We start from the raw sequence: 17,444 nt of genomic DNA, 5'->3' as shown, positions 1-17,444 counted from the left end.
ATATACACACATACACATCAAGATAGAGATTTGAAAAAAATTATTAATACATCACACCCTGGGAGAGATGCCAGAGACAACAAGACAGTGCTGCGGACTGAATGTTTGTGTCTACTCCTCCACCCCCTCCAAAAAAAAAAAAAATCTTATGTGTTGAAACCTAATTCCTTTGTTGGGGAAAGTGGAGCCCTCATGGTGGAATTAGGAAGGATTATAATTATATTTTTAAAAAAGAATTATAATTTCTTTATAAAAATAAAAGGGTTTCCGTGGTGTTCAGACAGTAAAGAATCTGCCTGCAATGCAAGAAACCCAATCCCTGGGTTGGGAAGATCCCCTGGAGAAGGGAATGGCAACTCACTCCAGTATCCTTGCCTAGAGAATCCCATGGACAGAGGAGCCTGGCGGGCTACAGTCCATGGGGTCGCACAGAGTCAGACATGACTGAGCTAACAAGAGGGATAATTTCTCTCTCTGCCATGTGGACACAGGAAGAAGGCCTTCAGCTGACCATACAGCCACCCCAATCTCGGACATCCAGCCTCCAGAAGAGTGAGAAATCCTTAAACCTCTGTTGTTGAAGTCTGTCATATTTGTTATAGCAGCCCAAATTAGCTAAGAAAGACAGTACTGATTATGGAATTACTGAACTGGAGATAAAGAAAAAGGTCCCTTATGTACGATCTTTCTTGCTTTCAGTCTTGGGCAACTAGACCGATAGGGACCACAAAGCAACATAGAAATTTGGGAAGAAGAGAGCAGGAAGAATGCCCACCTCACCTTTGGAACTGCGGGTGTAAGAACCTTGTGGGGACCCCCAAGTGGAACATCAGAGAGAGACCTGGGAGGTGTATCAGCTCAGAGGGGATGGCTGACCCCTCAGGAGAGATGGGAGGAGTATGTGGACACTCAGGAGACTATCGCATGGACTCAGCCAAGAGGACCTGATAAGTGATGCTTCTAGGGATGAACGGAGGGAACTTGTGAAAGCCCACCACGTGTTCAGCTTCAATAACAGCAAAAAGACGAGTACACGAGAGGCAATCAGGAATGGAAACACGCCCTGGGCTTCATCTCCATGCAGCTTTGTTTGTTGTTCAGTCGTTCAGTCGTGTCCGATTCTTTGTGACCCCGTGGGCTGCAGCATGCCAGGCTTCCCTGTCTGGCATAAGAGCCTATCCTTTTTTTACATGCATACAAGCATATGCCTTTATGCTGATCTACAAACTCGCTATCTAATCTCTTATTACAAATCACTCCCCTGTAATGTGCCTTCTCGCTTCTATAATGAGAGAAGAGAAAATTCAGTTAACACAGGTTTGAGCCATGAGACAAATAATCACCCTAATTTTATTGATTTATTTTTTAGCTCCAAAAGATTGAGATGCTTTGGGGAAGGTACCAGTTACGGAAGGTCCCAAACCTACCTGCTCTCTGCTGTAACACTTCAGGAGAGGCACATCCGTCACCAGAAACGCCCTGTGCACAGAGGCTGCAGGCAGCTTCCGGGTCAAGGGGCAGGTGGTTCTGCCTTAGAGACCCACACATTTGCAAAGGAAACCACATCAACTACCTTTGCTCACCAACACAGTTCTTCATTCATGAAGATTCAACCCCAACTCCCCAGGTACTTGAAAAAAATAAAAAATTCAAGAGAAAGAAATGGGCAAATGATCCCAGTGATTGGAGAGTTATTGGAAGAGAAAAAAAATCTGCACTGTGTGTGCGTCAGTCCCTCAGTCGAGTCCGACTCTTTGCAACCCCATGAACTCTAGCCCAACAGGCTCCTCTGTCCATGGAATTCACCAGGCAAGAATACCGAAGTAGGTAGCCATTTCCTTCTCCAGGGTATTTTCCTGACCCAGGGATTGAACCCCGGTCTCCAGCATTGCAGGCAGATTCTTTACCATCTGACCCACCAGGGAATGTTTAGAAAGAGTTATTTTTATTTTGTATCCTCTCTGCTGCTCAGAATTTTTCTATAATGTGCATGCAGTGCTTTTGTAACATAAAAGCTGTTTTTAATCAATAATTTTCTGTTATGAAGAAAAGAGCTGAAGGATGAAGACTATGGAAATTTTTCTGAAAGCTTAATAATGTCAGTAACAAAGCATTGCTGAAAATAAAGAATTTTTTAAAATTTTAATGCCTTGGAGTTTTTCTCAAATTGTAAATATCCCTAAGGGTGTTCATCCAAGTCCTACTTATCAGACACACTACTAAGTTCAAATTATAAAAATCTTACCTGTAATTGAAGCCAGCTGCAACCTTTTTGACAAGAACTAATTGCCGATAATGATTTAAGTGCAGTAAATTCACATGCCACAATTGTTTTAAATAGGGGAACCTCTCACAGCTTTCTCTGAAAAGAACTGTTAATCTTTGCTGCTGACTTATCAAATCCTTCAGTCACCTGTTTGCCATCATTTTCATGAGCTGATAACGTGTTTATTAGAGTCATAATGTGCAGGTGGAGGAATAAAGGTCTCATTTGATGGCACTGGAATTTCATCTGACATTTCTATACGAAAAAAGTTGGCATAAGCATCATCCTTGGCTAGGGCAGAAAAAGACAATAAAGGCAATATTACTTTTTTAATTCAAGGCAATTAAAAGTCAGCATTTGTGGAATATCAGTATTTTTTAATTTTTAATTTTATATTGGATATAGTTGATTCACAATGTTGTGTTAGTTTTAAGTGTACAGCAAAGTGATTCAGTTATACATACACATTTATCTATTCTTTTTCAAAAATGTGTCCCATTTGGGCTTCCCTCATAGCTCAGCTGGTAAAGAATCCGCCTGCAATGCAGGAGACCCTGGTTTGATTCCCGGGTCAGGAAGATTTCCTGGAGAAGAGATGGGCTACCTACCCACTCCAGTATTCTTGGACTTCCCTGGTGGCTCAGCTGGTAAAGAACCTGCCTGCAATGTGGGAGACCTAGCATCTGTGGAATATCAGTAACTATTTATTTTATATAGGATATAGTTGATTTACAATGTTGCATTTTTTTCAGGTGTAGAGCAAAGTGATTCAGTTATACATATCCATATATATATTCTTTTTCAAAAATGTTTCCCATTTAGGTTGTTACAAAATGTTGAACAGAGCTTCCTGTCCTGTACTGTAGGTACTCTTTGGTTACATATAGTACTATGTATATGTCAATCCCAAACTCTCAGCTTATCCCTTCCTCCCCCTAACCCTTCCCCTTTGGTAACCATAAGTTTCTTTTCTGTCTGTGAGTCTTTTTCTATTTTGTAAATAAGTTCATTTGTATTATTTTTTTAGATTCCACATATAAGTGACATCATGATATTTGTCTTTTTCTGACTGACTTTGTTTAGTATGATAATCTCCAGATCCATCCATGTTGCTGCAAATGGCATTATTCCATTCTTTGTAATGGCTGAGTAATATTCCATTTTTATATGTGTATCTATACCACATCTTCTATCTATTCATCTGTCGATGGACATGTTCCAACTGGGTAAAACCCATGACCTGTAAGGTGGTCCTTCTATCTGCTGCAAATCAGGGTCCCTGGCACCACGGAAACCAGGAGCTGCTGCTTTGGGGGTCAGTTGCTGCCCTCCATCCTCAGCATGCCTGTCTGTCTCCAAGTGTGTCTGAAATGTTCATCTCTCCTTCAGCATTCCATCAGTTCCCTCTGTCTGCTCATCGCCCTGTCTGGAGTCACTCCACTGGCGGAGTGAGAACTGTGACACCTCTAGTGGTGGAGAGAGGAGCAAATTGACCAGATATATTCAAGGCTTAACCTGGACTTCAACTTCACAGTTCTTCGGGTAAGGATTTAGCTACAGAGAATAAGAACAGATCCTGTGCACATTTTTAACTGCAAGGATTTCATGACAGTATTGTGCATAACAGCAGAAAACAGGGAACTAAAGGGCTGACGACGGGGAACTGATCAGACACCTTAGTGATCTGACCTGGAAAAGATGTTCAGTGACAGGTCGTCGTGGAACCCGTGACTTCTGGGTTCCGCAGTCATGACGCTCACAAAGGTAAATCTTCATCATGTAGCAGAAGCACCGTCAGCCTCAACATTCTCATTTGTAAAATGGGAATAACCATACCTACCTCATCTGGTCCTTGGGGCATTAAGGCACCTGGGATCTATAATATGCTCCACACAGTGCCCGGCATGTTGTAAATACTTGATAAATGCTACTTAGTAAGAAGAGTAACAGTATATTGGCAGCAGTAGAAACAGTAAGCCATAAAAATCACATTGAAAGGGAAGACAGACAGATGGAAGAAGCCACACCTGTGGGAATTGATGGGGAAACAAAACAGGAGTTGTTCTTGACCTCGTTAGAGGAATACATGCATAATAAAAGCCTAATTACCAAAGTAGGCTGTTAATGGTGATTATCCATAAGGATTAGAATCGTAGTGATTTTATTTTTCTTTTCGATTCTCTGTGCATATAAACTTTCTACATAGAAAGTATTTTACTTTAGGAATTCAGAGACAGAAGGAATCACATTTTTAAAAAGAATTCCTGATTTAGATTCTGATAATCCACAGGCTTTCTGAGTTGGGAGAAAGTTTATCTCCTGCCACCCTCTCACTCTACTGTTGAAGGAATGAGAGCCTGGCAAGGAGAGTGCCCGTCCCCCCACTGCTTCCCCTCCCCGCTCCCCACCCTCCCCTTTCCCCCTCCCTACCCTCCCACCCACCCCCACCTGGCGCTGTTCTCTGGGGAACCAGCCCCAGAGCCAAGGCTTCCCTGCTGCCTGGAAAAGCGCATTGGAGTTGAATGCAGAGCACACTGATCTGGCTCTCTATCCAGGCTCTCTCTTCTGTCCCGTGTACACGGCATAGGGCCTGACCCATAGTGCATGCGTGCACGCTAAGTTGCTTTAATCGTGTCCAACTCCTTAGTCATGTCCAAGTCATGTATGGATGTGAGAGCTGGATTACAAAGAAAGCTGAGTGCCGAAGAATTGATGCTTTTGAACTGTGGTGCTGGAGAAGACTTTTGAGAGTCCCTTGAACTTGGAGATCCAACCAGTCCCTCCTAAAGGAAATCAATCCTGAATATTCATTGGAAGGACTGATGTTGAAGCTGAAACTCCAACACTTTGGCCACCTGCTGTGAAGAACTGACTCATTTAAAAAGACCCTGATGCTGGGAAAGATTGAAGGCAGGAAGAGAAGGGGACAAGGATGAGATGGTTGGATGGCATCACTGACTCAGTGGACATGGATTTGAGTAAACTCTGGACAGGGAGGCCTGGCGTGCTGCAGTCCATCAGGTCGCAAAGGGTCGGACATGACCGAGCTGAACTCTTTGCGACCCCATGGACTGTAACCCACCAGGCTCTTCTGTCAATGGGGATTCTCCAGGCAAGAATACTGGAGTGGGTTGCTGACGCCCTCGTGCAGGGGATCTTCCCGACCCAGGGATTGGTTCTTTACCACTAGTGCCACCTGGGAAGCCCAACCCCTAGTAGGAACTCAACAACTACCTATTGAAGAAACCCCTGAATGAATGAATGAATGAGTCAGCCGTCCTCTCAGATGATCCTCTGCTGCTCTAAGTGGTAGACGGCCTACAAAAGGCTATAAAAGCAGCAGTTAATTCTCCAGGGTGAAGTGCGAGGAATTCAGAAAGGCTTCCTAGGGCATGGAGCCAGGTCCCAGAGAATGCAGCCAAGAGACCTCCAGCCCTAGGAACCAGAAACAAACTGCGATTTGGGGAAGAGGCTGGTGTGTTAGTGGGACAAGGCTGAGGGTCTGCAGGAGATAACGTGTCAGGAAATGGGGAAACGACAAGTGACGTCACCCTTCTGTCCTTCCATGTCTTTCTAGGACATCTTAAAGAGGCCAGGTGACTATTGGGGAAAATAATTTAAGATAATAATTAGTTACTAGCTGGCAAGGGTTTAATGGGTTTTTCTGTCCAGCTAACATTTGCCTTTTTACCGAGCCTCTGACTTCACCCCCAGGAACGTGAGAATTGTAAGGAATTGGGGCGGAGCAGCAGGAAGACTTTCTCTCCCCACCAGGAGTGCCTCGCACTCAGCCCGCAGTAAATCACTGCTCCCTGACAGGCCTCTTCCCCACCCAGGAATCCTGCCAGACTCCGCAAGAGATAACCACACACATCTTTCGGAGACCAGCCCAACCCTCAAACAAATGTGCTCCAGGGACACTTTTATAATGGAATTGTTTTTTCATTTAAAGTTAATCATTGAACCTGTAGACTGCGTCTCATACTGAGTGAAGTAAGTCAGACAGACAAATATGTTGCTTATATGCGGAATCTTAAAAAAAAAAAAGGATACAAATGAACTTATTTACAAAACAGAAATAGAGTCACAGATGCAGAAAAAAAATTTATGCTTACCAGAGGGTAAGGAGGGGAGGGATAAATTGGGAGATTGGGACTGAGATATACACACTATTATAGATAAAATAGATGAGTAGTAAGGACCTACTGTTGAGCACAGGGAACTCTACTCAGTACTCTATAATGATCTATATGGGGAAGGAATCTTTAAAAAGAGGTGATTTATGCATATGCATAAATGATTCACTTTGCTGTACAACAGAAACTAACACAACATTGCAAATCAACTATACTCCAATAAAAATTTTTTTAAAAAAAAGTTAAGCACATTAGCCTTTTCATCTGTATTTCCATATCTCTATCAGTTTAAGAGAGGTTGAAAGAAGTTCAAGCACACACATACACACACACACACACACAGAGTCTCTGATTTCCCAAGACTTGATTTTTCATCACAATCCCTGGTTCATAAGTGCTAAAGATGTTCCACTTGGTATGTTGGAACCCATTATTTCCCAGTGAGACTTGCTGTCTGTTTTGATAGGAGCAATTTATCACCCTGGTGGAATCAGGCTGCCGTTTGGAAGGCAGGGCTGGGATTTATGAATCTCTTTTCACTGGGATGAATTTAATTCCCCAGAGTGGAAGTGGTATTAAAAGATTTGGCCCTGCTGCACCTGTGGCATTTGAGACGGTGGCTTCCGGAGTGAGTGGCAGCTTGGCCAGGAAACCCCTGCCCTCTCACACCCACATCAACACTGCACTAGAAACGTCTTCACCCTTCCAAGCACAGAGAAAGCCCCATCTAGGGCATGAAATCCAATTATGCTGGATATAAAACAATAGTTTTAATTAACAATGATGGACATCCCAGGTGGCTCAGGGATAAAGAAACCTGCCTGCCAATGCAGGAGTGGTAAGAGATGCAGATTTGATCCCTGGGTCGGGAAGATCCCCTGGAGGAGAAAATGGCAATCCACTCCAGTATTCTTACTGGGATAATCCCATGGACAGAGGAGCCTGGTGGACTACAGTCCATGGGGACGCAAAGAGTCAGACATGACTGAGCATGCATGCAAGAGTTAACAATGAATTTAAAACATTAAAATTGATTTAGAGTGTGTTTTCATTCTATTTTTGGTGTGCCTAAGTGTTAAAATTATTATTCACTGAAGATACTTTTTCAAAGTATCCACTTTTAAGCTCTGAACCAAGTTCTTGCTCTACTGGGGCCAGGTTCTACTTCCAGTTTATGGTCCAGTGTCCCCAAATGTGTTGTGGTACAGGTAAGACATGATGCTGCCCACTGGAACCAGCGGGGAAGCTTTAAACGCTGTGGATGCCGGACTCCGCCCTCAGGAAGTATGAGACAATGTCTGGGGCACAGCCTGAAAACCAAGAGTTTTTAACCTTCCCAGGTGATTCTAAGGTATAATTAAGCTATATATAATTATTATTAAATATATAATATAATGAGATTTATATTTTGGAAACAAGCATAACAGAATTTCAAATTAGACATCCTCCTTATGATTGGTCATCTATTTTATATGAGCCAACTTTGACTTCCAAAATCATTTCATGGATCAACTTGGTAACTGACAAATATGCCTTAGTGTTCACGGACAAGTGGGTTGTTTACATGATGAATTTTCTTCACCGTCCTTAAAACCTGCGTGCAATCAGAGATTCTAGCTACTAGCCGCACTTCTGTTCTAGGGATGGCTTCTACTTGATCAAACAGCTCACTTGCATCATTTTAATTTCACGTATCACTTGATATTCATTCAATGTCCAAATAACAGTGACACATTTCTGCTCACCGTCTCTGCTCCTCACCCATCACCCATCCACTCAACAGTTGTCAGGTACTGATGCAAGCATACTCAGTCGTGTCTGACTCTTTGTGACCCCATGGACTGCAGCCCACCAGGCTCCTCTGTAGAAAATAATAAATCATACAGTTATCCTCTTAAAGGTCACAGTCCAGTGTGGAAAGAAGACTCATTAACAGAAATCATAGGAAAGGGTGAGAAATGCTTTATAAGAGGTGAGTTGAGGGTGCCAAAGAAACATGAAGATGGGCACCTAACACTGCCTCCAGACACAAGAAAAAGTACTCTTGCTTCTACAAAGTCACTTTTTGTATCATTGAACTATGGATTATTACCTGTAGGACACGCACAGAAAGATGCCCACCATATACAGGTATAACTGTTTCTCTTCATCTTTATTCAGTCGCCCATTGGAAGTAAATAAATATTATTCCACAATTAGATCATTAGTGAAAATATGAAATATTAGAATTCATACATTTTCTGATTTAGATATTCCTCTTTGTTTGGGGAATAACATGTACCAAAGACCCTCTGTTTTGGTCTCGCTGGTTCCATGGTTCTTTTAAAACTTACATCCAAGGACAGACATGCACATGAGGAAGGCTGCAGACTTAATTGCTGTCACCGGGGTCAGGAACACGATGATCTTCCTGGGGCTCCCTTTTAAATCACCGACATTGGGGATTTCTTCACATTAGTAGGTCAGCACATGATAAAGCATGTGCCTATTTTAAGACCAAACGAAGGCTACTGGAGAACCAAGGAAGAAGGCAAAGGTCTGGAATTCCTATGCAGTCACCTAGGAGAAATGTCACCAGTGAGCCAAGGGACAGAATGGGACCAAGTCAACCTTGTCCACATGCTTTTAAGTGGCTGCTTACAAGGCTACATAAAAAGCGAGCATAAATTAGGATAGAAATGAAAAGATGGTGAACTGCTTGATAACAGAAGTTAGGAAGTGAGAAGGAACTCATGTGGTTTTTTCCTGTTCCCGTTTGAAATGAATTTAGGATCTGAGTCTCCTTTTCCGGTCTCACAACACTGGACCACTAACGGACATCAGAGATAATTTAACCCAATATTAATTTATAAATAAAAAATTGAGGGTCCAGAGAGGTGGATCAATGGCTGAGGTCATTCTCTGAGCAAAGGTCAAGGTCAGAACTGAAACACCAGGCTTCTTACCGGCTGTGACCCCTCACCCCATGACCTTGCAGTGCTGTCACTAAGATATGCCTGAAATCCGAACACAGTTGAGAGTTCTCGCCAGCATCATCTGACAGTAGAGTCATCACTGGTTCACTGGGGCGATGGCTGCAACTCTTGGCCTGCAGGCTTGAGAGCATAAGAAATACAGTGTATTTCTCTTTAAGACCAAATTTAATTTCAGAGTCTCGTCTCTTCCTTCGCAGGCTCACATCGAAGCCCTGCAGTGACGACAAGGTGGGTAGGGGCATGAGTGCCTCTGAGCCTGGGCACCGCCATCCACCAGTGGATACATCTGGGTGTCCACAAAAGAGTCCCTCCCATCCGGCCTCCTGGTGTCAGCTCATGCGGGTTCAAGGAGGTCACCCTCCTTCCTCCATGGCCCATTTGTGGGCCCTCTTCAGGTGCAGTGGCCCCTGAGGCTTCCCTGGGCCCCGGAGTCAACATTCTGGCCTGTTGCTTGTCCTACGGGCTCAAGATGGGGAGGCAGGGCTTTGTGAGGATGCCTGTCCACCCAAACACATGATAAAACTATTTCATCTAATGGGACCAGAGAGAGTCTGGGTTAAGGCAGCTTCCCCAGGTCCTACTGAGGGCATTTCAGGGATGACAAAGAAGACACGTCTCTCCTCCGGGAGTTCTCAAACACATCTGAGGTTTCTATAGGGACCCCCACCACCATGCACTCCAACCAAGGACTCAGCAGTGGAGAGGGGTTTGTGGGTAAAGACAGAGCCCTGGGCAACACCTCAGATCTTTTCTGCCCTTCTTCAAACTCTAGAAACTTAATTTAATCTCAGGGCAACATAGAGCAGAAACTCGCACTGAGCTAGTATTTGCTGCTCACACCCTGAGTTCTGCCAAGAACTGAATTCCCCACCTCGCTGTCCTGGGTTCCTCAGGTGGCGCTAATGGTAAAGAACTGATGGCCAATGCTGCTGCTGCTGCTAAGTCGCTTCAGTCGTGTCCAACTCTGTGCAACCCCATAGATGACAGCCCACCAGGCTCCCCTGTCCCTGGCATTCTCCAGGCAAGAACACTGGAGTGGGTTGCCATTTCCTTCTCCAATGCATGAAAGTAAAAAGTGAAAGTGAAGTCGCTCAGTTGTGTCCAAATAGTCTTAGCAACCCCATGAACTGCAGCCCACCAGGCTCCTCCGTCCATGGGATTTTCCAGGCAAGAGTACTGGAGTGGGGTACCATTCCCTTCTCCAATGGCCAGTGCAGAAGCCATCAAAGATATGGGTTCAATCCCTGGGTTGGGAAGATTTCCTGGAGTAGGAAATGGCAACCTACTCCAGTTTTCTTGCCCGGAGAATCTCATGGACAGAGGAGCCGGGCGGGCTACAGTCCATAGGGCCACACAAGTTGGACATGACTGAAGTGACTTAGCATGCACATACCTTGCTTGCTATACCTGCCCTGAGCTTTCCAGACTAGGAGATGCATGCAGAACAGCAATGAAAACTGACAACTCAGATATCACTCGACCTCACCAGGACCAAGGTGCCCATGGCTTGAGTGCTCACGTGGTCCATTGCCATGGACCCACTGTCTGGATCTCACCCCCAGATCCTGGTAGGTTCAAGACACCAGTCACAAAGAGGAGCTCAAGATGTGCAAGAGTCACTGGAGAACAGCACTCACCGTTGCCCCTCCCTGGGTAAAGCCAACCTACTAATGGCATGTCAGCAGCATTTCCTCTTACTCAGAAGTCCACCACAAGAAAAGCACATCCTCTCTAAGCTTCATTGTCCTTATCTGTCCAAACAGGCAGACATCTACTTATAAAGACTGCAGATAGGGGAGGTCAGCCCTTATCAAGTACACGTGTACAGTTGCTGCACAATAAATGGCAGCCATTAACAAAGACAGCCCTTGGACTGCAAGGAGATCCAGCCAGTCCATCCTAAAGGAGATTAGTCCTGAATATTCATTGGAAGGACTGATGCTGAAGCTGAAACTCCAATACTTTGGCCACCTGATGCAAAAAACTGACTCATTGGAAAAGACCCTGATGCTGGGAAAGATTGAAGGTGGGAGGAGAAGGGGATGACAGAGGATGAGATGGTTGGATGGCATCACCTACTGGATGGACATGAGTTTGAGCAAGCTCCAGGAGCTGGTGATGGACAGGAAAGCCTGGCGTGCTACAGTCCATGGGGTTACAAAGAGTCGGACACGACTGAGTGACTGAACTGAACTGAACAAATGCACACTACTATATATAAAAGAGACAAACAATAAGGACCCACTTCGTATCACAGGGAACTATATAGCTTGTGCTAACCTATAATGCAAAAGAACCTGAAAAAGAATACACACACACACACACACACACACATATATGGGCTTCCCTGATGGCTCGGTGGGTAAAGACTCTACCTGCGATGCAGGAGATGCTGGTTCGATCCCTGGGGTTGGGAAGATCCCCTGGAGTAGGAAATGGCAATCCACTCCAGTATTCTTGCCTGGGAAATCCCTTGGACAGGGGAGCTTGGTGGGCTACAGTCCCAAGTGTTGCAAAGAATCCAACAGAACTGAGCAACCGAGCAGGAGCATGTAACTGCATCACTATGCTGCATACCTGAAATGAACACAAAATTGTAAATCAACTGTACTTCAATAAATAATACACAGCAGCCATTTTTAACATTTTCTCTTCTGTATCATCATTAATAACCTTCTTAAGATTTGTGACATTTCCACAGGGCATCTTTCTGAATTTACCAGCTGGCAGAGAGTTAGTGAGGAGGCACCGGGTCATAATTTGCATCACTACACAGACCACGTGGAGGCAGATGTGCTTGAGAGAAGTCCACAAGTAAAAGATGATCTAGGAAACGTGAATGATCGCTAACAAAAGCAGTTTGGCAAGGGCATGAATGACTCAGGGCAAGCTTGTTTCCATTTCTACAAAAACAACTCAAGCCCCTTTGTCTTTCTGAGTCTGTCGTGCAACTGCTTGGAGTTATGGCTCATTATGTACGTGGTACCAACAGAGGCTTCCACCCTGAGTTAGCACCTGCTCCAGTGACTCACCCAGGTACTGAAAATGCAGGCCCCCAAGCCGACTCTCCAGAGCTCTTGGTTCAGAATTGTTGCCAGAGGGGCTTTCTGGAGGAGAAAGACTTCAGGTAGGAACACACCAGCAGGAATGACACCCCAGGATGCATCCAGCCAGGGAGGGGATTCCATGGGAGAACAGGGGCAGCCGCGTGGGGCTCCCACGTGTGCTGGACATGCCCCAGCCTGACTTGCCGCCCGGCCTTCACACTTCTCAGGAACAGACAGTGAACCTCTGCCCAGCCTTTGGCGGAGTCCAGAAATTTCCCCTTAACACAGTGTGCTACTTTCAGATGCTGGTACTGAGTCATCAGACTGACACAACCACCATACTTTCTCATTTTTCATATTCACAAGACCTAGTGGTATTATGGCCAATCATCTCCTGAAACTGCATTTTCTGCAAACTTGGACGTACCTCTGATCACGTCCAGACCATCACCTGCTGGAACAGGTCCTCGTCCATGGAGTCCTGGCCAGGGTTAGCAGTTTACGGTAGCAGTGTTCAGATCCAGTGCCTTCAGGACTCTCCTCAAGCTCACCATTCCACACTGTCTGAAGACCTAGAAACTCACAAGAAGTTAGCCCAGCTATTCCAATATAAATCCACTAAGAAACTGAGAACTCAGGAAAATATATTAGCTAATGGTTTCCACTTGGTCTAAGACAGATATAGGTCAATTATATTTCCCCCCTCCCCCGCCCCCCACCTCTCTTTCTCTCTCTGTTTAAACAAGAAAATTCCAAATCACACACCAAGAGCTGGGTTAAGATCAATGATTTAGCCAAACAACACAAGAGTAAAATAATAGTTAAGCTGTCTGCCAAGTCCACAGACTCAATTCCAAGGCTTTCACTTAGGCTAACTCATTTAACCCTCACAACAACCCTACAAAGAAGCTGACACTGTTATTATCCCCAGTTGACAACTGAGGAAACCAAGACACAGAGACACCGAAGTCACACAACTCACAACTGGCAAGGTGTGAATTCCAACCCAGACTGTCCAGCTCCTGAGTGCACACTCCTGAACACAGATGTTCAAGAACTGGAACCAGGCATCTTTGGATGCTGAGCGGAAAACAAGAGTTTTAATGGAAGAGGATTTGGGGAAGCATAACAATCACTAGACAAATTTTAAACAATCTGTCAAAAGCTGCAACCCTTTCTAAGGCAGCAGCACCCAGCCATACCCACACATCAGCTGTCATGCACCAAGGGCATTCCATCTTTCTTCCATTCAATATGGCGCTCCATGGTGCCCAACCTCAGGATGCCTGGTATGGTAACGAATCATCGTACTGAGTAATTGGGCTGTAGCAGGGGGAAGAAGGCTGCTTCCTCCACCGGGACCACAATGACTCTATGTCATTGTCATGGAAGGCAATGACTCTTATGGCTTTTTTAGGGTCATTTGCGGGTAAGGCCCCCAGGAGCCCAGCACCACCTTCCAGGACACATCTGGCCAGTGGAGGCCAAGCAGAGTCAGGCCAAAGTACACAAAAGAGGAGCCACTGATGGGGTTCCGGGTGCGGCTGCCTCTCACCTTGCCTCCAGCGAATTCCAAGGCTGGAAGTCACCCAGAGGGAGCTAAGCATGGAGTCAACTGTCCCCCAGTGAAACCGCATTCACATAGACTCAGGAAAGGCTCAGCCACGCCACCACCTCCAGGCTGGAAACACACAAAGACAGGTCACCAGGACAGACCTGGAGCGAACCCACCCAGGATCAAAGCAGATGCGTCCACGGAAAGTCAGGGAGCTGGGAACACCCTAATCAGGGTAGAAACTTCCCCTAGTCTGATCACCAGCACCAGTTTATCATTCTTAGTGAACACCAAAAACCTTGTCTTCACAAAAGACATGTAAGAAACCCTTCAACAGAAAAAGTTTTTTTTCCATCTTGACCCAGATACTAAATGCGGCCTAATTGACAGAGTTCCGCAGAAGGCCCCCTTAAGGGGCCTTGGCTAGGGAGCTGAGAGGCTTACTCACAAAGATGGGATCGGAGCTAAAAGTCAGAGGGCAACTGACTAACAAGCATTCAGACAACAGTGGTGGGCTTAGGAGGACACAGGATATTTTTCCTGAGTTCTTTAAAACTAGGTCAGGTTCTTCCTGCCCACAACCATGGCCTGGGGATGGAATCTTGATGTCTTGAGGGTCACTCTGCCTGGTGCCCCTCCCCATATCAGTCTCTGACCTAGGGTAGGATGGGACCACCATCCGCTCTATCCCCCTTCCCCTGGTCTCTTCCGCCCAGTGCTCAGAAACAGAAGGGACTTGGAAAAAAAAAAAAAAAACTTTCCCAGAGCACAACACACAATCAGCAAAAAAGGACAGGGTTCAAAGGTTTCTGGGCAGGAAATGTCAAAGAATGAGGTATCTTGATGAAGGCAACCAAAAAAAATGAAAGCAGTCTGGTCTCTGAAACTCAACCGCCCAGCTCCCCCAAAAGCCCTTCAAAGGCTCCCAGAGCGCTGAACTCTGCAGCCCCATCTCCAGGGTGCCCCTTCCACCAGCATCCACTCCCGGGGGTCTGTACCCTCACTCACAACAAAAGCCAAGAGGGGGAAGGGTGCACGGAGAAAGCTGGTTTTGTCAGTGAAGTAGCAGATCTTTGAGATTCTGTGTTCTTCCAACACCAGGGGACTCTGGCAAGTGGGTAGGCTTCCCGGAGGAAGTTTCAATTACACAGTTCACCAACCCCAGCTCAGGGCTGTCAGCCCAGGCTGGGCCCTGGATTATGGGCTATTTGGTAACTTATTTTGAGATGAGCAAGGTAACCACAGGTGCCAGGTGGCCATGAAGGCCCTTGAAAACCTATATCACAGAAGACGCCCTGCAGACTTCCTCAGACACGCTGGGGAATCAGGCAGAGGGTGCACCTGGTTGCCTGGAAGGACTGCAGGTCGCTGGCCAGGCCCAGTGGCAGCCTCGCTGACCACGAGCGAGAGGACGCTGGCCGCCCGGTCCCCCAAGAGAGGAAACTGGATACCCGAGGAGGACAGCGAGGTATCCAGGAATTCAGTCCCTCTGGGCCCTTTGGGGCAGGCACCGCGGGACCCATAGGAGGCTTAGCCCGGGGTCACCAGCGTCACCCGCCGGGCTGGTGGGGGTGCTCCGCCCTGCTCTTCTGGGACGTTGGGGGTGCTCTGGGTGGCGGCGCAGGACGCAGGGGATGGGGTGCGGGGGACCGGGGGGCGGGGGCGGGGCGGCGGCAGCGGCGCGCGTCTGCAGGCTGCACCCACCCCCGCGCCCGCAGCACCTGCGCGCCCTCCCTACCCGCGGTTCTATCTCCCCCCAAAGCCCCGGTCCCGCCCGCGGCGCGGGGCTCTGCCTACTCCGCCCGGGCGCCGGGCCCCTGAAGGTGGGCGGCGGCTGCTGCTGCTGGATTCCCAGCCCGGATGCAGGGAGTGGGACGAGGTGACGGATGCTCAGCCCGCCTTGCAGCTCCCTGCGCAGCCGAACGTTCTCAAGCTTCTCTTTTCTTTACTAACTTTCCTGAACGTGTGTGTGCGCACAGCCCTTGCAAAAAGTACTGTCGAGAAATGACTAGGGTTTCATTGATATATTTAATTGTATTAAATCAATAACTGAAAACAAGCACAAGCAAACATCCCAAGCCAGGTTTCCGTGACCTTCCCCAGGGCGGGTAAATCCATCATGTGAAAAAAAAAAAAAAAAAGGAACGCCAGAGCCTTGTGTTCAGGGAGGTGGAGAAGGGGCTGCAAACAAAATCTTCCCACAGGAACAAGCGCCTTCCTCAGCTGGGGGTGTGGATAAACAGGAAACTAGTGAGCGCATTCTTAAAAGGTTAGATAAGAAAAGCAGGTGCAGCCTACCTGGTATCTATCCTCTCTTGGCTTTTACCGAATAGAAATATTTGTCTTTTATTACACACTGGACTGGGCTTCCCTGGTGGCTCAGATGGTAAAGAACCTGCCTGCAATGCAGGAGACCCGACCTCCATCCCTGGGTTGGGAAGATCCCCTGGAGAAGGAAATGGCAACTCACTTGCCTGCCAGTATTCTTGCCTGGAGAATGCCAGGGACAGAGGCGGGTGTGGTGAGCTACAGTCTATGGGGTCGCAGAGTTGGACACGATTGAGTGACTAACACACACGTGCACACACACACACAGGATTTATTTAGGATCTCACTGGATTCCCCAGGACTTTTCCACAGGTAGATTTTTTATCGCTGTTACCTTCCTTGTCAATATAAGCAGGCAGATGTAATTCTGTTTAAAATCTGTGAATAACTCTAACCCCCACTCCCCCTCCCACGGTCTTAACAAGCAAAATAAAATCAATTTTCCTGGTGTTAAATAACGTTGAATATTAATTGCATAGTCAACTTAAAAATCAAGTGGTGGGGTACACCACAGGAAAATGCCTTGCATTTGCTGTCTGGTTTCTATATTATTTCTTTTTGTTGTTGTTTTGTTTTGTTTTTATATTTTAATTGGAGGCTACTTTACAATACTGTGGTGGGTTTTGCCATACATTCACATGAATCAGCCATGGGTGTACATGTGTTCCCCATCCTGACCCTCCCTCCCACCTCCCTCCCCTCTATATTATTTCTTGAACTCCCAGGGATCCTAGTCCCATGGCTGCAATATTTATTTGCTTTTCAATTTTTAGTGTCTTGCTTGAAAATCCTAATTTCGAACGGAGGGAATGAAGGCATTTTCAAGTGACATGCAAGCCGGTGGATGGAATAGGAGGCGAAGAATTGCCTCCTTTCTGCAGAACTGGATTTGTTGTTGCTCCTGCTGGGAGCTGGGTGCCCGGTCGGGCTGAGGACTGACGTGCTGTTTATCCACCTGTCTGCGCCTGTGGGCTCCTTGGTTAGTCTTGTGTTTATGACACATTTCATACTGCCATGAGGATGATCACCTTGCTCACCTCATCACTAGGGTTCACGGTGAAGGAAGGAAGGATGTGAATCTGTGCTCATGCTCACACCAATGCCCAGCTGAAGCCGACGGCAGAGCACCCCAGGCCC

At 46.5% G+C, this 17,444-nt stretch overlaps 1 long non-coding RNA gene across 2 annotated transcripts; it reads right to left on the bottom strand.

The window, feature by feature from the left end:
- Positions 1-8,241: 8,241 nt before the first annotated feature.
- LOC133257477 (uncharacterized) lies at positions 8,242-15,707 on the bottom strand. Of its 2 annotated transcripts, none has more exons than XR_009739568.1 (4): positions 13,407-15,707; positions 12,852-12,996; positions 11,753-12,484; positions 8,242-8,961 (listed from the first exon to the last, which is right to left on the bottom strand). It is a non-coding gene; the product is annotated as an uncharacterized LOC133257477 (long non-coding RNA). The 2 variants fall into 2 exon arrangements; XR_009739569.1 differs by having other exon boundaries at positions 8,246-8,961; positions 11,753-11,954.
- Positions 15,708-17,444: the final 1,737 nt, after the last annotated feature.

This window comes from Bos javanicus, chromosome 11, assembly GCF_032452875.1.
Source record: "Bos javanicus breed banteng chromosome 11, ARS-OSU_banteng_1.0, whole genome shotgun sequence".
Lineage (NCBI taxonomy): Eukaryota > Metazoa > Chordata > Mammalia > Artiodactyla > Bovidae > Bos > Bos javanicus.
This window is presented reverse-complemented; position numbering and strand designations above follow the sequence as displayed.